The sequence below is a fragment of the Myxine glutinosa genome, chromosome 12 (genome assembly GCF_964187855.1).
Source record: "Myxine glutinosa chromosome 12, kmMyxGlut1.1, whole genome shotgun sequence".
Classification (NCBI taxonomy): Eukaryota; Metazoa; Chordata; class Myxini; order Myxiniformes; family Myxinidae; genus Myxine; species Myxine glutinosa.
In genome coordinates, this window is record NC_136272.1 from 31,875,765 (window position 1) to 31,897,328 (window position 21,564).

At 47.6% G+C, this 21,564-nt stretch overlaps 1 long non-coding RNA gene across 1 annotated transcript in view; it reads right to left on the reverse strand.

The window, feature by feature from the left end:
* Nucleotides 1-4,000: 4,000 nt before the first annotated feature.
* Nucleotides 4,001-21,564, reverse strand: part of LOC144888513 (uncharacterized) — a 79,409-nt gene continuing 61,845 nt past the window's right edge. Inside the window, exons 3-5 of the long non-coding RNA XR_013621081.1 lie at nt 5,050-5,117; nt 4,531-4,831; nt 4,001-4,389 (exon numbers count right to left, since the gene is read on the reverse strand). This is a non-coding gene — a long non-coding RNA (uncharacterized LOC144888513). The remainder of the gene's footprint in view (nt 4,390-4,530; nt 4,832-5,049; nt 5,118-21,564) is intronic.

A 21,564-nucleotide genomic window follows, 5' to 3' on the forward strand; every position in this document is an offset into this window, starting at 1 on the left:
GTCGCGGAAGGCGAAGCTGGGTGGCAGACCCATGCAGGAATGCAGTATTATGGTGTTTTTTAGTTCGTTGGCGTCAGCAAGGCTCAAGCTTGAATTTGGCTGTGTCCAAACTGCAAACGACCTTGCAAATTTTGTTGCGACCTGGTGTGTTGGAGGGATTTGTGAGGTCCAAGATAACAAATTGTTAATTTCTGTATAATACAGTGCGGGTGTTTCTTATACACTGTTCCATGCTTCTCCTTGCCGGGCGTTCCCCCCCCCCCCCTGGTCTTGACCTACTCTTTCTTTCTTAAGTCTCTCCTCAGGGTTGCAGATGCGATTGTAAATTTGTACATATAAAATTATGCCTAGTTTAGAAATTATGCCTAGATTTTCTCCTCATGTGTTTTTTTTGGTATTTGCACCTTTTCTGTCGCTTGGTTTGCAGTGCACCGATTGTTTTTTCCTTCCGGGATTGCTATGATTTTACTGATTTTCCTGGATGAATTGCTTTTGGTGGTACTCTTGTTTTATACTTTTATAATAAAAAGAGCTTAAAAGTCAAGTCTCTCTCTCTCTCTCTCTCTCCCTCTCTCTCCCTCTCTCTCCCCCCCCCTCTCTCTCTCTCTCTCTCTCTCTCTCTCCCCCTCTCTCTCTCCAAATTGGTGGGGGGGGGGGGGGGGGGGGGTTACAGCTCGACCCGGGGGTAAATGAGTGAACGGATCACCGCTGTAGCCCCAGAAAGCTTGCAACTCCAAAGCGTCATACAGATGGAGCATCTGTAAGATGGAGAACCTACAAGATGGGGCACCTGCAAGATGGATGACCTGCAAGATGGATAACCTGCAACGTTGCGTGCCTGCAAGATGGCGTACCTCCAAGATGGAGCACCTCCAAGATGGAGCACCTCCAAGATGGAGCACCTCCAAGATGGAGCACCTGCCCATTACGATCAGCCTTTTTCCAACACCTCTGGAGTGGCTCACAAGTCCCCAAGTTCATCAAGGAAAACATATCGGAAAAGTGTTATGATGTAATGCGTTCACAAACATTCCTCCAGCAGTGAACATGGTGACGTGTTACATGGTGCATTCAGAAAGGAACACGGTTGGGAAGGACACGGATGCTCTGTCGCTCCCGGCTACTGGTTGTGCGAGGTTTATCTCCTGGTCTGTCCATTTGGATCGCATTGGGATCACCAATAAATAAATAAATAAATAAAAAATTAAAGAAAAAAAAAGTCTCTCTCTCTCTCTCTCTCTCCCTCTCTCCCTCTCTCTCTCTCTCTCCCTCTCTCTCTCTCTCTCTCTCTCCCCCTCCCTCTCTCCCCCTCACTCTCTCTCCCCTTCTCTCTCTCTCCCCCCCTCTCTTTCCCTTTCTCAATTTTTCACTTAATTTAATCAAACGCTTAATTTGCTCTTGATGTGTTCATAGCTCTTGCGTGAGCATTTCCTTTAAAATTGTTTGTGGTTTCTGTTTGTGTCCTCACCTTTGGTTGGTAAAGTTTTTATACTTGCTGGTTTCTTTTGAATATCCTTTGTTCTTTTTTGGTGTGCTTATGAGCCTTATACAATGTTTCTTTGAACTCGTTGCTTGGTTTAACACTGCTTTGTGGAATGGTTTTATACTTTTATAATAAAAGGATACAAAATTCTGTCTCTCTCTCTCTCTCTCTCTCTCTCTCTCTCTCTCTCTCTCTCTCTCTCTCGGCGAAAGCCTGCATTTGCTATCGAGGTTGAACGGACATGGTGACCCAGACAGCGAGAGGGGCTGTACGAAGACGCAATGAGGGAGCACTTGGCAGAGCTGAGTAAGCCCCATCAACAATGAAAATGGCATGAAAGGAACAAGCGGCGTCGAAGCAAGTACCGAACGACGCTCACTGCTATGCCGCTTGATTTCCACTCCTCGCCGCACTGCCCAGCCTTGAATCAACCAATAGACTCAACCAGATCAAACGGCTGACCAATAGGCAAGCCATCGGATCAAGAGACGTTTAGGCATTGTGGAGAACAGATGGGGGCTTATAAAGGTCTGAAATAGAGTTCAGAAAAAGCCATGTTTGGGAGCCTGGAGAACAAGCTGGAGCCCTGAGAACAAGCTGGTGTGAGCGATGTCCAGGTCAAGGCAAAGGGCCAATATAGTGAGCGTTCCTCGGTGTGGTTGCCAAACATGCAGACTCACACAAACTTTATCTTACTATCTTCACTTCTACCTCGTCCCCTTTGAATGCAAAAGCAATCAACAAAAGTGTCAACTGTCCTTTTCAGGGCTAAATGATTATATCACACCTCACGCCCTTAATTTGACACCCACGTATTCACCCTCTATACCTTTTTGAACATATACATCACACTCCCCTTCCCCTCTATTCCGACACGTGTGAACCAGCTGGTTCACGTACAGGTGAGCGTGGGGTCGTAAACCTGCCCAATTTTCTTCACCCCTCTGTCTATCCTGTTCCTTCTCCCTTTTTGTCCACAGAACGAAAGTGGCGCTCATGTATCTGTGATCAGTTGACTTAATTAAGGAGATTCTGTGCTTAGGATAAGGCTTTCTGTTGTGGCACTGCTGCCTTGTAAATACGTACCTTTGTGCTGAACATTATAAACCCTTTTCCAAGCTGTCTGGTTGAATGCTTCCATTGTAACAGGGAGTTCTCTCCCGCTGTTCCGTTTTTGGGAATTCAGTAGCCAACATGTCCATCTACGGTAATGCTTGGCTGTATATTGGTCTCGATAGCGCATTGGAAGCACAGTTCCCTATCTGGGGTATTTAATTTGCTGGGTAGGTAAAGTGGGATTCCGCTGGACCCTATTTAAATTAAGCATCTCAGACAGTGTCTGTGGTTACTCAGCAACTCATCACGCAGTGGAGTTATCTGCGTTACGGTGGCTTCAAGGCCATTATCAAGGAATCGGTTGTGGAAGCTCGCCCTATAGTCCACCTGAGGCTGATCCGTAACACTATAAACGGGAGCAATGCCAAAAAATATTTTCTTTATTTAAATTTCCCATTATTTAAATAATCATTTGTGCAACACTTAAGAATTGTCTGACTGATGTTTATATCAAATTTTTGCTTAATTACTAGGAAAGAGATATGCCTAATTATTTACCATTATCTTTGTTGCTTTTTTTTTTTTGTATACAAGATTGAGGCTCGTGTAAGAGCTAACATTAATCACGAAAAAAAAAAAAAAAAATGGACACAAAACATGCAATAAAGGGAGCGGGAGACAAGATGGGGGGAGAGAGGGAAGCACACAAGTACAACAGCAGGGAACAAGGGCATCGGGAGATCTGTGGGAGGGAGAGGGCTTGGGGGAGGAGGCATGGAAGGGGGATCGGGTGGGAGGGGTGGCGGAGGTATAAAACACAAGGACACTGCTAGGACTTCCAGGAAAGAAGTCCGTATTTCAAAAAATTGAATCTGGGGTGAATTATCGGCAAAGGATGGTGGCGAACAGCTGTTTTAAAGACATGGAGGGAGGAGTGGGATTGAAGAGAGTGTGGGAGTTTGTTCCAGAGGCGGGAGTAAAGAGGAATAAAAGAGTGAAGGTGAGCAAAGAGTCTTGATTTTGGCAGTTTAACCATAAGAGGGTTGCTGGCAGATCTTGTGCGACCTGAAGTAATACTTGGAGGACAGAGCACAGTGTTCTCGGAGCACAGGACAGAGCACAGTATTTGGAGGACAGAGCACAGTTGTTCTCATGATATTGGTAAAATATATCCTGTCTACCCTGTTCTCTTAGTTCTTTGAAGGCCACAATTATTCCCACGGTCTTGCGGGGTTGACACCAGGAGGAAGGTTTTGGACCAAGTCTTTCACGAACTGACTGGCCTGATGTTCAAATAAGTATAGCTCACCTATTGAGGGGAATCCACTCCATCTGTTGATGGCTTCTCAAAGTTATTGTATGATCATGTATTCCCACCCTGTGGGGTGGGGTGTATGTCTTGGTATGATCATGTATTTTTTCCAACCTCAAAAAAGCTAAAAGTCAAGTGAACACATCACACATCGTTTGCACATCTAGATTTCCAAAGATGGCTGGATTTATTTTGAAGGAAGCTTTAAACTAGCTCACTTGTCTGCTTTCATTTCCCTATGAATGTTAACACCATTTATGCTTTGTGTGGTTTATAATCCTTTGTGTAGATGTTAAAAATTGCAAATGTTTTTTGTGGATGTTAAATATCACAGGTATGTTTTGAAAAACAATAGGTTTGTGTGTTCTGGTACCCAGGTGAAATCCCATATTCGTGCCTCCTGGTCTGTGCCATTATTCATCCTTGACCTCTGCACTATTAGAATATGGTGAGTGATGCCGAGCGAGGGATTAAGCTGTAAGTTCAGCATCACAATCCTAATGCTTAACTCAAAGGCCTTTTTGGGAAAGGTGCTCACCTATTTTGATTTTGAGGAGCATGCAACGCTTACCTTAACTCAACAACCCCTTTGGGAAAGGTACTCATCCATTTCGATTTTGAGGAGCATGCATCCAATCACTTACTTTCACTCAAAGACCCCTTTGGGAAAGGTGCTCACCTATTTTGATTTTGAGGAGCATACATCACTTACTTCTTACTTGATAAGTCTATAGTCTGAATTTAAGTAATTCTCTGTATGCCAAGCTAGACACTTGGTAAAAGGCATTTTTAAAAAGAATCATTTATACTTTTGCACAACTAAGCGTGAACTATATACAATAAATAAAATTCTGGTGATATGCAAACAGTTCCAAGGCTTCCAGTCACGTGTTGTGAATGCAGACCAAACACTGCTGCAAGGAGTTCAAATATGCCCTTGATGGTACAAAACGCTGGAATTTGATGCTTCATTCATCTGCCTGGAAATGAAAAGTTGCGTTTTCAATTTATTAATAAAAGGCAACATCACTGCAGAGGAACATAGAGTGTAAATTTAACAACTCATTCTCAAAGCATACCGATAGAAGTAGAAATACTTTCTGGTTAAATAACATTTTTTTTTACATCAGTCTTCAGTGTATAACTTGAGATTGTTATCTGTTTGAGAGGGACCTCATCCCATCATGGCATATCTGACCTCGAGCTCTTCCTTCCACAGATAAGTTTTCAACTTCTATTCCCTCCTCAAAAATATTTGCCACATGTCTGAAAAGCAAAAAACAAACACATGACTAAAACTTGTGTCCTCTCAATGCATGATTAAAGTAAATAAACACACAGAATTTTTGTTGAGTTTCCATTGAATTTTTGAATTGAAACAGATTTTTGAAACATTGAATTTTCTGCTGTATTTCGCTGGCTGCAGCCGAGTACTCAATGCCTCTTCTTCCTCTCCTCTGGCGCGTACGTTATATGCGAGATACAGTTCAAAGCCTCAAAGCGAGTGATGCGAGTCAAGTTATTTCTCTCTCTCCACTTGCGAGTCAGTCCTCTCGATCAAGCCCTCTCCCAACAAGTCCTCTAAGTCCTCCAGCGCTGGTCCTCCCAAGGGCTTTGTGCAGTGACTTATATAGGTACGCCCCGCGAACCTTCTAGAACTCACCAGACGCGCCTCTCCACGCCCTCTCATGCCATGCCGTTAGAGCCCTGGTTGGCTGGTGGCTCTTATAGTAAGGGCATTTTATGAGATATTTCACAAATCTGTTAACTAAATTGTTAGCAAAAAATTTCTTCACCAATATGTTTGTAAAGGTGTGTAATAACATGTGTTAAAATGTTGAAGTTCAACTCCCGTGGGAAACCCAGAAAAAAAGCTGTTGAATTCGGGTACCGAAAAATTATTTTCGAGAATTTTTATTTTTTTAAATCGGCCCTTAAGTAACTTATGAGGGGTCAAATAAGGGTTTTTCATGATTCTGAGTTGATTGTTAACATTTATATTTTCACTTTTACATTTACACACAAAGTAGCTTTTATTTCACATACATATATAATACTCAAGAGTTATTTCTCATTCACAATGTCAGAAGTTTCAACAGTCATTGTCTATGTCTTCTTCAGACTTCAGACTTCAGACTCAAAATGTCTGTTTCCCCAACCTCCATAAAGACCACCTGATCATTACTTGACAATTCACTTTCACTGGCTGGCACTTTGGCTGTCATCACTGATTGATCCTCAAGCGCAGCATCAACCGCAACCTCATCATTGATCTGTTCATCGGTTTCCTCCACAATGGTGTCAAGAGTGCCAGAAGTATCTGGAACATCATCTCCACTCCTACTATTAAGGAAGCAGTATTTGTAGTTTTGTGTCTCCGTGTAAGACTCAGTGTATCCCAGCCGGTGGAACTTGTCGAGCATCCATTTTGACCCAAATCTATGATCAAGTTGTATGGCAAGCCCCATTTGGTGTGGCAATACTCCAGACCGAGGTCGACAGGCCTTAATAAAATTCTGCCCCCAAACGGCAACTCTTTCGTCTGTCTTGACAATCGGTCTCAAGAACATCTGAAGGCATGCAGGAACAAGTGTCAGCTGACTATCGATGTCAGTCATACTGTGTGTGGTGGGGTATGACTTTGGACCTAAATCAATCAAGGCAATATCATTGGATATGAACTTGAGTGCCGTCTTTATGATCTGAGTCTTCTCATCTCCATGGTCAAGATTAGCATGATGCACTCGCAGAATATTGTCGGTGCCATCTTTGAGACAGAGTACATCTGCCCTTCTTTCCTGTGTTGTGAAATACAAGGTGTCTTCGTATTTCTCTAGAAGTTTTATCTTTAGCCAATGCTTTGAATAAGAAAGGCTCTTCTCTGGTGACTGATCAAACTCCTGCAGCTTTTCATGGACTTGGTCCATGTTCATTACCCCATGCTCTAATTCTGAGTCTAACCATTCGCAGAATTCAATAAAAACTGCCTCTCGCTCCTCATCAATACTCCTCTGTCCTCTCTTCCTTTTTCCTTCCTCATCAGTCTTGGACAAACTGTCACCTCTCGCAAACATAAGTTTGCATCGCAAATGGTACAGTGTTTCTTCTGCTACCAAGTCGTTGATCCCTTCCAGGCGTCCAGTGACTTCAGTGCCCCAGTCATCCCCGCGACTCCGTGCTGTCTTCAGCAAGCTTGCCTTCAGTGTATCTGCAGTCAAATTATCTGGCACTCTGTATTTCTTTCTAGCTTGTGCTGGATTATTTTTGTAGAGCTGGGCTGGTTGGTTGCAAAGAATGCATACATCCTTATACAGGAGGTCAACTGACTGTGATCTTCTAGAACTGCAGCCAGTTGATGAACTGAACTCACAAGTAGTGCGTCTTCTCTTCAACTTTGATGACTCTTTCTCTGCCTTTGATGCTTGAGCTGACTTCTTGGTGGTTGCAACAAAGTTGTTGTACAGATCATTTTTACACTTCTGGTGGTACCTCAGTTTTCCTTCCTTTTGAGCCTCCTTCATACGTTTCACAACAGTAACACTTTCGACAGTTTCTGCTTGTTTCAATAAAGTTGAGTATCCCTTTGGAGTTGCCTGTATGAACCTTCCAGCTGGTGTATCCAAGCGTGCACAGATGAAGCAATTGAGCACAGGTGGAGTAACGTCTTCATCCATATTGCTAGACTCCATGTCCTGCAAAGTAGAAAATGAGATATATTTAGAAATTATTTTTCCACAAAGGAGTGTCTGTGGTGAAATATAAATGTTAACAATCAACTCAGAATCATGAAAAACCCTTATTTGACCCCTCATAAGTTACTTAAGGGCCGATTAAAAAAAAAAAAAATTCTCGAAAATAATTTTTCGGTACCCGAATTCAACAGCTTTTTTTCTGGGTTTCCCACGGGAGTTGACCTTCAACATTTTAACACATGTTATTACACACCTTTACAAACATATTGGTGAAGAAATTTTTTGCTAACAATTTAGTTAACAGATTTTCATATGTTTCCCTTACTATTACCATCATCGCCTCTGACGCTCCGCCTTGACGCTGCCCCCACCCCGACCTCGCGCTCCTCCTTCTCAGGCCTACCTCGTGTTACTCGACTAGTGAGTGAGCAAAGGGCAGCAAATGCTGCGGGCAGCCAAAGCGTAACAACTGAGCGGGCAGCCAAATGGGGCGCGGGATCAATTATGCCCATTGAGGCGGAATTGGAGGGTGGACGCAAAATGACTGGGACCTAAACTCATGTCTTTACACAACGCAGATATTAATAGGGGAAATGGCCTATACTTACACATACTATGACATAACTAATACTCTAAGTGGGCCTACGTGTTGCTCGTGGAACAACTATGGGGGCAACCCTTTAACCTTTAATGATCAATATGTACAAATCTCAAAACTGTTGCACTGCCCCCCTCCCTTGCCAGACTCATTCCCGAGTCGAACCCACACAGGTGAGAACGACCGGTTTTGAGAAAGGTTGGGGACTACTCTTTAAATTACGTGTGACACTTAGATGTGGTTTCCCTCTACATTTAATCTTACACCCTGTATGTGACAGTTTTACAACACTAGATATGTCCCACCTACTGCGTTGTGTACTAACTAACAGACTCACACCCACAGCTAACCGAATTGCGGAATTGATTCTCAAACTAAACATAAAGCCGGTGCGGAGCATGTTATTTACAACACTAAACTAATTATTTACATTTCTATAACCCAGGACCTGTTCTTTTGTGGAAGAAGTTTGGAGGGGAGAAAACACAATGCACCAATACACCAATACATAAAAATAAGGTTCACATTGCAAATGTCATATTAAATGTCACATTTGCTGCTTGGCTGCTGCTTGGCTGCATCTTCTTGCTTCCTGCTTCGTCTTCGGTGTGCCATAATAAAAACTTACAGGTCTTCTTTCCTGACACACCCAAATAAAAGGTACAAACCGTGTTCGTTTTTATCTGCCAGCAGGGCCAATCTTATGGTCCGACTGCATGACATCGACGCCACTTAAAACCAGTGGTCTGCAGGTGCAAAGTAACGTTTGCAGCAAATGTCTGCTCAGCAAAGATGCCAGGCCACAGAACGTGTGGTCCATAAGGTGTATTGGTGCAGCAAAGGGTAGCAGGGACACCGCACAAGTGTAGCAATGTGCCACAGCACAGTTCAGGGTTCCTGCACACTCCCCTCCAAAATGGGTCCATGGATGGGGAGGAAGACAAAGCACAGTTAGCAGAGGAAAGGACGCAAGGGTGCACATCAAAACAAGGCAATGCAACATGACGGGCGCGGGAGAGCGAGCAGAGAAAGCTCGTCCCTAGCCGTTCGTAACCCCCCATGTCAGCCTACACTACCCTTGCCCCTCCCTGTATTTACAATTTACAAATCCGTCACTACGTCTTGTCTCCCATGTCCCCCTCTATACCAAATTCGTTTCCCAATCCCTCCCAAGAAGGAAGAGATGGAATAAACACATTGTCACTTGCCGTCGTGATGCATCTTACCCACTCAAATCGTTCACAAAACCTGGTGTGCAGTTCCGTCTCCTTGGTGCGTGGATGTGGATGTTGCAAAGAGATTTCTCATCCTAACTATGCTCTAATAACATTAACTCAGTTATACTACCCGGGGTCATGCCCTGCCAATTAAATTGGCCATCGTTACACTATGTGGTTCTAAAAACCAATTCCCAATGACCCACCATGTGGTGCCTTCCAAATTTGTGTCTCGCTCCCCAATTTTTCAATCTGTGCCCTTGCACAATTTCGGGGCTGGGTCATGTGGCTCCACTAGCAGGTCTACCTACCTGCGCACCTCCACCACTGAAGTCGCCACCCGAGCTTACCTTGCTCCTTGCGAATACCCTAAATCGGGGAAGGCCCCTCCTGGCTCTCTCACCCCTCTGATGCCCTCTCTGGCATTGGGCTACCCGGGTCCTTCTCTTGGATCCTCGGGCCCCACTGAACACTACTCTGACTGGCTCCCAGGGCCTACCTGCGGCCTCACCTGGCCGACAAACTACCAGTGGCGGAGTGCCCCAATAACCATACGCACCAACAAAGCCCACACGCCCAGCCATTTCCACAGACTAATGCACCCATCCAAGCAATACCTTGCTACTACCTGCACCACAGGTGTCAATATCCAACAATTTACCTAACCCTCTACCTAACTTTAAACTACCCTCCCCGGGTATTCGTGAAGGGGTCCATCTTCCCCCATTCACTCCTTCGCACCATGCATTCCACACCGCTCATTCCACACCACTCATTCCACACACCAAGCTCTCTTGCACACCTCTTGTGCTCACATTCCTCTTTCCATACACTCCAACACAATTCCACTTGTCCTCAATACACCACTTATACACTACTACATACACACAGCATCATCTAACTAACTACTTCCCTCTAATACTCGTGCTTTCCCATCTTCCCTTACACTAAGCACTCCCTCGTCATTATCATCCTTCTTATCTCTACGTCCCCTCTACCTGTGCAAATGTCACTACTTAAATCTCGTCCCTATTGTCATTTCTAAATCCCTAACAATTATCCTAGCCCGACCTCGGCTAGTTTTCACTGCCACCCCGTAATCTAGAGTTCATGTGCCCCCATGAATGGTAAAGCTACCATTTGCCAATGCCATTACTATTAGTCCACTACTCTCGAGCCTCTCCGTGCGGTAATACATTTCCATCACAGCTCGGCTTCGCAAAGCCGAGCAATGCATGCGGGTGGTTGGTCTCTTGTTGGTTGGGTCCGTCCGGCATTTTCGATTCTGGGGAGGAGGCATGCCTGGGCCAAGGTTCCAGGCGCCATCTCTGTGCGGAGCATTTCGGTCCCCGGCACGATGGCCCAACCTCCCCCGGTCGGAGCACCGCGCCCGCCAGCGGGAGGTTGGGCCATCGTCCCACTCCTGACACCAAATGTTGCGGATCTCGACGCCGGCCTTCTCCCCTGACCAAGGGGGGATTAGTCCCCTTGTCTTTGACTGGCCTGGCGGGACCCGGGGCCTATGACGTCCTTCCCGGACAGCGCGAAATAGGGTATTAGGACTAGAATCGCTATTACCTCCCTTCTTATCTCCTTTTGTGCTGCTTTCAACCCCCCTATCACGTCCGTGTTCTTACCCACTTGCTCCCTTAACTCCTGCTGTCCTACTGTCAGCTTCTCTACTTCCCGCGTCAACTCCTCTATACCCCCATGTAACCTAGCCGTACTCTTCCTCAACTCATTCCCCACGCGCTCCTCACACTGCTTTACCTCGTCGCGTACCAATGCGACGTGTTCGCTCAACTCGCGCCTTATGTCCTCCCCCATTTCTTCTATTTCCCTCTTTGATGCCACCCTCATTTTATCCAATTCGTTCTTTTGGGCGTCCATTTTGCTTTCCAGCCCATTTTTCACCTCTTCCAATTGACCCCCCATCCGTTTTATGTCCCGGGGGGATTTGTCCACCATTTCCTTCAATTGGCCCCCCATTTTGTTTTCCAATTTATTTAACCCGTCTTTCATTTCCTTCAATTGGCCCCCCATTTTGTTTTCCAATTTATTTAACCCGTCTTTCATTTCTTTCATTTGGCCACCCATTTTTTCGGTCAACTCGCCCCTGCTACCCCTTACCTCGTCCCTTATTTCTTTCATTTCCTTTCTTCTTTTTTCATTGTCGCACTTTGACTCCGCCATGTATACGCTGAACCGTGCCATAAACTGCTGCAGGTCAAAGACCGTTGCTACAGCGGGCTCGGCTCTCGCCGCCACGTGTGAGGCGCCGCCATTTCCTTCCCCTGCTACCTCTACTGCTGTACCCTCATTAATGTCCTCCTCCATTTCTCCCAATTCTTCCCGGTGGTCCTGGGTTATTAGTTCTTCTATCTCCTCATCTTCTACCCCCACCGACATCCGACCGTCTTGGCTAGCCATGGCACGAATTTAATTTAGATGTTAACAACTAAATTTTGGTCGCTCATAATTTTCGAGTGCGTTAAGCGCACTTCGGGTCCCAATCCCACTCCTGACACCAAATGTTGCGGATCTCGATGCCGGCCTTCTCCCCTTACCAAGGGGGGATTAGTCCCCTTGTCTTCGACTGGCCTGGCGGGACCCGGGACCTATGACGTCCTTCCCGGACAGCGCGAAATAGGATATTAGGACTAGAATCGCTATTACCTAATTACTCGCGCTGCCCTGAAACGAGGAAATAATCCCTGCACGTGTTGAGATGCCGAGCGGTGCGTACACGCGATCCGTGCCGTTTATATGGTGAACCCGGTTCTAGCGATCTTATTCGTGTCACGCTTAGTCAATGGATAAATCACAAAAGCGGTCGAATTGGAAAAAGGAAGAACAGATTTATTTACACGATTCACAATGGTTCAGAGAAAAAGGGGACACAGTGCAGCCTTAAAACAGTCTTAACTTAATACCCAGGACAAACGGGCCCGTCACACACACACTCACACGGGGCTTGCAGCTGCAGGATGATGGTCACCACGTCCAGGGATGGCTCCCGTGCAGCTCCCTCCGGCCTCTGGCCCGTCCCCTGCAGATGGTAAGTAGAGAAGGCAGGAGCTCTCCGCGTGTCGTTTGGACGCACAAAGTTATTACCGGGCGATTTGGTAGGGAGCGAACTTCGGCGGTTAATCACTGGCAGGTATTACCGCGTTTACTCCCGTGGCTGAAGTAGGCACTATTCGCCACCGGCGCGTCTGGCTGCAGCCGTGTACTCAAAGCCTCTTCCTCCTCTCCTATGGCGCGTACGTTATATGCGAGATACAGTTCAAAGCCTCAAAGCGAGTGATGCGAGTCAAGTTCTTTCTCTCTCTCCACTTGCGAGTCAGTCCTCTCAATCAAGCCCTCTCCCAACAAGTCCTCTAAGTCCTCCAGCGCTAGTCCTCCCAAGGGCTTTGTGCAGTGACTGAAATAGGTACGCCCCACGAACCTTCTCGAACTCACAAGACGCGCCTCTCCACGCCCTCTCATGCCATGCCGTTAGAGCCCTGGTTGGCTGGTGGCTCTTACCGTCATCGCCTCTGACGCTCCACCTTGACGTCGCCCCCACCCCGGCCTCGCGCTCCTCCTTCTCAGGCCTACCTTGTGTTACTCGACTAGTGAGTGAGCAAAGGGCAGCAAATGCTGCGGGCAGCCAAAGCGTAACAACTGAGCGGGCAGCCAAATGGGGGTGCGGGATCAATTATGCCCATTGAGGTGGAATTGGAGGGTGGACGCAAAATGACCGGGACCTAAACTCATGTCTTTACACAACACAGATATTAATAGGGGAAATGGCCTATACTTACACATACTATGACATAACTAATACTATAAGTGGGCCTACGTGCTGTTTGTGGAATAACTATGGGGGGCAACCCTTTAAGCTTTCATGATCAATATGTACAAATCTCAAAACTGTTGCACTGCCCCCCTCCCTTGCCAGACTCATTCCCGAGTCGAACCCACACAGGTGAGAACGACCGGTTTTGCGAAAGGTTGGGGACTACTCTTTAAATTACGTGTGACACTTAGATGTGGTTTCCCTCTACATTTAATCTAACACCCTGTATGTGACAGTTTTACAACACTAGATATGTCCCACCTACTGCGTTGTGTACTTACTAACAGACTCACACCCACAGCTAACCGAATTGCGGAATTGATTCTCAAACTAAACATAATGCCGGTGCGGAGCATGTTATTTACAACACTAAACTAATTATTTACATTTCTATAACCCAGGACCTGTTCTTTTGTGGAAGAAGTTTGGATGGGAGAAAACACAATGCACCAATACACAAAAAAAGGTTCACATTTCAAATGTCATTTTAAATGTCACATTTGCTGCTTGGCTGCTGCTTGGCTGCATCTTCTTGCCTCCTGCTTCGTCTTCGGTGTGCCATAATAAAAACTTACAGGTCTTCTTTCCTGACACACCCGAATAAAAGGTACAAACCGTGTTCGTTTTTATCTGCCAGCAGGGCCAATCTTATGGTCCGACTGCGGGACATCGACGCCACTTAAAACCAGTGGTCCGCAGGTGTAAAGTGATGTTTCCAGCAAATGTCTGCTCAGCAAATATGCCAGGCCACAGAACGTGTGGTCCATAAGGTGTATTTGTGCAGCAAAAGGTAGCAGGGGCGCCGCACAAGTGTAGCAACGTGCCACAGCACAGTTCAGGGTTCCTGCACACTCCCCTCCAAAATGGGTCCATGGGTGGGGAGGAAGACAAAGCACAGTTAGCAGAGGAAAGGACGCAAGGGTCCACATCAAAACAAGGCAATGCAACATGAGGGGTGGGGGAGAGCGAGCAGAGAAAGCTCGTCCCTAGCTGTTCGTAACCCCCCATGTCAGCATACACTACCCTTGCCCCTCCCTGTATTTACAATTTACAAAGCCGTCACTACGTCTTGTCTCCCATGTCCCCCTCTATACCAAATTCGTTTCCCAATCCCTCCCAAGAAGGAAGAGATGGAATAAACACATTGTCACTTTCCGTCGTGATGCGTCTTACCCACTCAAATCGTTCACAAAACATGGTGTGCAGTTCCGTCTCCTTGATGCGTGGATGTGGATGTTGCAAAGAGATTTCTCATCCTAACTATGCTCTAATAACATTAACTCAGTTATACTACCCGGGGTCATGCCCTGCCAATTAAATTGGCCATCGTTACACTATGTGGTTCTAAAAACCAATTCCCATTGACCCACCATGTGGTGCCTTCCAAATTTGGGTCTCGCTCCCCAATTTTTCAATCTGTGCTCTTGCACAATTTTGGGGCTGGGTCGTGTGGCTCCACTAGCACGTCTACCTACCTGCGCACCTCCACCACTGAAGTCGCCACCTGAGCTTACCTTGCTCCTTGCGAATACCCTAAATCGGGGAAGGCCCCTCCTGGCTCTGTCACCCCTCTGATGCCCTCTCTGGTATTGGGCTACCCGGGTCCTTCTCTTGGATCCTCGGGCCCCACTGAACACTACTCTGACTGGCTCCCAGAGCCTACCTGCAGCCTCACCTGGCCGACAAACTACCAGTGGCGGAGTGCCCCAATAACCATACGCACCAACAAAGCCCACACGCCCCGCCATTTCCACAGACTCATGCACCCATCCAAGCAATACCTTGCTACTACCTGCACCACAGGTGTCAATATCCAACAATTTACCTAACCCTCTACCTCACTTTAAACTACCCTCCCCGGGTATTCGTGGAGGGGTCCATCTTCCCCCATTCACTCCTTCGCACCATGCATTCTACACCGCTCATTCCACACCACTCATTCCACACACCAAGCCCTCTTGCACACCTCTTCTGCTCACATTCCTCTTTCCATACACTCCAACACAATTCCACTTGTCCTCAATACACCACTTATACACTACTACATACACACAGCATCATCTAACTAACTACTTCCCTCTAATACTCGTGCTTTCCCGTCTTCCCTTCCACGAAGCACTCCCTCGTCATTATCATCCTTCTAATCTCTCTACGTCCCCTCTACCTGTACAAATGTCACTACTTAAATCTCGTCCCTATTGTCATTTCTAAATCCCTAACAATTATCCTAGCCCGCCCTCGGCTAGTTTTCACTGCCACCCCATAATCTAGAGCTCATGTGCCCCCATGAATGGTAAAGCTACCATTTGCCAACGCCATTACTATTAGTCCACTACTCTCGAGCCTCTCCGTGCGGTAATACATTTCCATCACAGCTCGGCTTTGCAAAGCCGAGCAATGCATGCGGGTGGTTGGTCTCCTGTTGGTTGGGTCCGTCCGGCATTTTCGATTCTGGGGAGGAGGCATGCCTGGGCCAAGGTTCCAGGCGCCATCTCTGCGCGGAGCATTTCGGTCCCCGGCACGATGGCCCAACCTCCCCCGGTCGGAGCACCGCGCCAAATCCCACTCCTGACACCAAATGTTGCAGATCTCGATGCCGGCCTTCTCCCCTTACCAAGGGGGGATTAGTCCCCTTGTCTTCGACTGGCCTGGCAGGACCTGAGACCTATGACGTCCTTCCCAGACAGCGCGAAATAGGATATTAGGACTAGAATCGCTATTACCTAATTACTCGCGCTGCCCTGAAACGAGGAAATAAGCCCCACACGTGTTGAGATGCCGAGCGGTGCGTACACGCGATCCGTGCCGTTTATATGGTGAACCCGGTTCTAGCGATCTTATTCGTGTCACGCTTAGTCAATGGATAAATCACAAAAGCGGTCGAATTGGAAAAAGGAAGAACAGATTTATTTACACGATTCACAATGGTTCAGAGAAAAAGGGGACACAGTGCAGCCTTAAAACAGTCTTAACTTAATACCCAGGACAAACGGGCCCGTCACACACACACTCACACGGGGCTTGCAGCTGCAGGATGATGGTCACCACGTCCAGGGATGGCTCCCGTGCAGCTCCCTCCGGCCTCTGGCCCGTCCCCTGCAGATGGTAAGTAGAGAAGGCAGGAGCTCTCCGCGTGTCGTTTGGACGCACAAAGTTATTACCGGGCGATTTGGTAGGGAGCGAACTTCGGCGGTTAATCACTGGCAGGTATTACCGCGTTTACTCCCGTGGCTGAAGTAGGCACTATTCGCCACCGGCGCGTCTGGCTGCAGCCGTGTACTCAAAGCCTCTTCCTCCTCTCCTATGGCGCGTACGTTATATGCGAGATACAGTTCAAAGCCTCAAAGCGAGTGATGCGAGTCAAGTTCTTTCTCTCTCTCCACTTGCGAGTCAGTCCTCTCAATCAAGCCCTCTCCCAACAAGTCCTCTAAGTCCTCCAGCGCTAGTCCTCCCAAGGGCTTTGTGCAGTGACTGAAATAGGTACGCCCCACGAACCTTCTCGAACTCACAAGACGCGCCTCTCCACGCCCTCTCATGCCATGCCGTTAGAGCCCTGGTTGGCTGGTGGCTCTTACCGTCATCGCCTCTGACGCTCCACCTTGACGTCGCCCCCACCCCGGCCTCGCGCTCCTCCTTCTCAGGCCTACCTTGTGTTACTCGACTAGTGAGTGAGCAAAGGGCAGCAAATGCTGCGGGCAGCCAAAGCGTAACAACTGAGCGGGCAGCCAAATGGGGGTGCGGGATCAATTATGCCCATTGAGGTGGAATTGGAGGGTGGACGCAAAATGACCGGGACCTAAACTCATGTCTTTACACAACGCAGATATTAATAGGGGAAATGGCCTATACTTACATCTAGACCATGACATCTTTCGGCCATATCGATGAATTCGACCCTCATGAGGGGGATTTTGACACGTATTCTGAGCGTTTGTCTTTCTACTTCGAGGCGAACGGCATTGCGACCGAAGGCCTGATGAAGGCCGTCTTCCTGTCCGTTTGCGGAGGTGAGACGTTCACACTCGTTAAAAACCTGATTCGGCCTCGGACAATCCAGGAGCTCACGTATGCAGAGCTCAAGGCCGCTTTGAAGGAACATTGCAACCCATCTCCTTCAGTCATCCTGTGTCGGTTTAATTTTTACATGTGCAGACAGCAGCAAGGTCAGTCGACCGCAGACTTCATTGCACACCTCAAAAAACTGTCACATCTGTGTGAGTTTGGGGACACGATTGATGACATGCTTCGTGATTTGCTGGTGGTTGGCATGTCCGATGACCGCACTCGTAGACGCCTGCTTGCTGAGAGAAGACTGACGTTCCAAAATGCCAGAGACACCGCAATTTCCATGGAAAGTGCTGAACGCAACGCTACAAGCATCGGTGCCACTCGCTCATCTGGTACCAGCCCTGCTGTGAATCGGTTGGATCATGTTCAGCCACAACGTTGGAACAAGGCTCCTCGTCAGAAGCCAGTGCAGTCTCAAACCCACAACAACTGTTTTCGGTGCAACGGAAAGCACCCTCCGGAGACGTGTCGGTTCAAAGATGCCACCTGCCATTTCTGTTCGAAAACTGGCCATATTGCTCCAGCTTGCATCACTCGCAAATCGGGAAAAGGAAAAGCTGCTGACAAGATTCATCAGTTTATCGGTTCGGAGGAACCCGAGCTTGACCAGGTGAGCTCTGTTTCCGACAACTCAGAATCGTATGACCTGCTTCATATTGATTCTCACCATAGGCGGGACCCTCTTCTTGCCAATGTTGTCGTCAACAATCGACCATTGCAAATGGAGGTCGACACTGGTGCGGCCGTCTCGCTCATCAGCCATGCTGTTTTCACAAACCTGTGGAGTGATGCTGACCGACCCCATCTGAAACCTACTACCTATGGACTCTCCACCTATACAGGTGAGAAGATTGTTCCCTGCGGTACATGTGATGTCACGGTGGGCTACGATAACCGTGAGTTTCACCTACCCCTGATCGTCATTCCTGGAAAGGGCCCTTCCTTACTCGGCAGGAACTGGTTGAGCATAATTCGACTGAAGTGGGAAAGCATTCATCAACTCCGGGCAGCCAATGTTTCTCCTACCGCAGCATACACACTCAAAAATGTGCTGGATACGTACCCGGATGTCTTCAAGGATGAGCTTGGAACCTTGAAAGGACATACGGCTAAACTCAGGGTTGACCGGGATGCCAATCCTATATTTTGCAGGGCTCGCCCAGTCCCTTTCGCCCTGCGTGAGCGGATTGACAAGGAACTGGATCATCTTGAAAATCTGGGGATCATCGAGCAAATCCAGTATGCCGAATGGGCGGCGCCCATCGTTCCAGTCATAAAATCGGACCAGTCCATCCGCATATGTGGAGATTATAAAATGACCGTGAACAGGTGTTCTTCATTGGATAAATATCCAATCCCGAGGATCGAAGACCTCTATGCTCGTCTCACGGGAGGCAAGACTTTTACGAAACTCGATCTCAAATCCGCCTATCTACAGCTCTGCTTGGACGAGAATTCGAAACAGTATCTTACCATCAACACGCATCGTGGGTTGTATAGGTACCACCGACTTAGTTTTGGAGTGAAATCTGCACCTGGAATTTATCAGCGTGTCATGGACAGTTTGTTTGCCGCCGAACGCAACGTCGTTTGTTACCAGGATGATATTCTGGTTACTGGTCGTACGGACGCGGAACATCTACAGAACCTGGAGAGAGTTCTGAAGAAGATTTCGGACTCCGGCCTACGTTTGCGTCGAGACAAGTGCAAGTTTATGGTGCCATCAGTCATGTACCTGGGTCATACAATTGATGCCGAGGGTCTACACCCGACAGATGAGAAAGTCCGAGCTATCAAGGATGCTCCTTCTCCACGAGATGTGACCGAATTGAAGTCATACCTCGGTTTGCTTCAGTTCTATGGTCGTTACATCCCGAATGTGACCGACGTTTTGGGCCCCCTTTATCGGCTTTTGAGGAAAGGAGTCTCCTGGAGCTGGGGGTCTAGTGAACAATCAGCATTCCAGACCTCTAAGGATCTGCTCAAATCGTCCAATGTTCTCGTTCATTTTGATCCAGAGAAGGATCTTGTGCTGACATGCGATGCCTGTCGGTATGGAGTGGGGAGTGTATTATCGCACGTGATGCCTGATGGTACAGAAAGACCGGTTGCATTTGCATCCAGAACGTTGACCCCGGCAGAGAAAAACTATTCCCAACTTGACAAGGAAGGATTGGGAATCGTTTTCGGCGTTGGCAAATTTCGCCAGTACCTTCTTGGACATCATTTCACGATTCGCACTGATCACAAGCCGCTGATCAGTCTGTTTGGTCCAACTAAGGCGACATCTGACACACTACCACCCAGGATCATCCGCTGGTCCCTGTTTCTCGCTGCTTATGACTACACCATATGTTATAAGCCCGGTTCGTCTATCACAAATGCAGATGCCATGAGTCGGTTACCCCTTCCAGAATCCGTTGATGATTCCCCTACACCAGGATCCATTATCGCACTGATGGATCATCTGGAAGATTGTGCTGTCGATTCTGGCCAGATCCGCACTCATACTCGACGAGACCCCGTTCTGTCCAGAACTGTCCAGGCTGTACAGCTTGGATGGCATTTGCTACCTGAGGGTGACCCAGATTTTGCGGCTTTTAAAGCACGTAAAAACGAACTCAGCGTGGAAAATGGTTGCCTACTCTGGGGATGTCGTGTCGTGATCCCGAAAAATCTGCGTTCCAGGGTCATGGATGAAATCCATGACTGTCACCCCGGGATTGTGAAGATGAAGTCACTCGCCAGAAACTATGTGTGGTGGCCGAATCTTGATGCTGATATCGAACATCATGTTCGACATTGTTACCCCTGCCAGAGCACCCGGAATACACCTGCGAAAGCGCCACTGCATCCCTGGGAATGGCCCAGCGAACCGTGGCATCGCCTACATCTCGATTATGCCGGGCCTATTAACGGCAGCATGATTCTAATAATTACGGACGCGCACACAAAATGGATTGATGCCTATGTGACGCGTGGTACTACGTCAGCCATTGTCATCGAAAGACTCAGACGCTGTTTCACCACTCATGGTCTGCCCAGGATGATCGTGAGTGATAACGGTTCGTGTTTTTCCAGTACCGAGTTTGCCAAGTTCACACGTCGGAACGGCATCAAACATAAGTTTGTCAGCCCACATCACCAGGCTTCAAATGGCTTGGCCGAACGATCCGTGGGAATCATCAAATCCGGATTGCAGAAACTTCAGGAGGGAACCCTGGAAACAAAGCTGTCTCGTCTCCTGTTCAAATACCGCATCACGCCACAATCAACAACCGGAGCAGCTCCGTCTGAGTTATTGATGAAACGACACTTGAGATCGACACTTGACAATCTCAAACCAGACATATCATCAAATGTTTATCAGAGCCAGCTTAATCAAAAGTTGGTGCACGATAAGACGTCCAACAGTCGATGTATCAACATTGGAGATCCAGTGTTTGCCCGAAATTTTGGTGCAGGTGCGACGTGGCTACCGGGAGACATCATCGAGAAGCCAGGTCCACTGTCCAGTGTGATTCGCCTGCAGGACGGCCGCAAAATTCGTCGACATCAGGACCACATAACCTACCGTCACTGTGAGTCGATGGAGCCTGTAGCATCGTCACAGTCAGGACAACAGTTCGACCCGCCACTGCCGGAGATCGTCGTGGCCGCTCCAGCCAGCTCGGATGCCCCGAAAACCTCTGCAAACGCTACACCCTTCGTGGAGACCAAAGGAATCACCTCGGACTCTGTATCCACTGGTACACCGCGACCCAAAGGAATCACCTCGGACTCTGTATCCACTGGTACACCGCGACGCTCAATGCGTGAGAGAAAAGCACCCGACCGGTTGAATCTTTGAAGATGTTTTTTTTCACGTTGACACATGTTCTATTTTCACGTATTTTCATTATTCTCATAACCGTTTGCACACATATTTTCACATGTTTTGGAAATGTTGCTTTTGAAATGTCAATTCTGGAAATCTAGCACGTATATTGCTCTTGGTAATTTTGGACTTAAAGGGGAGGATGTCATGTATGCAGTGCAAATGTTCACCGTTGTATCCCTACACCGGGACCGGGTTGTATCCCTACGCCAGAGCTCGGATGGCGCTGCTGTGAATCGGGCCTTGATTGGCAGAGTGAATAAACGCGTACGACAATTGATCGCAGTTTGTCGAGATACTTTACACTATGACATAACTAATACTATAAGTGGGCCTACGTGCTGTTTGTGGAATAACTATGGGGGGCAACCCTTTAAGCTTTCATGATCAATATGTACAAATCTCAAAACTGTTGCACTG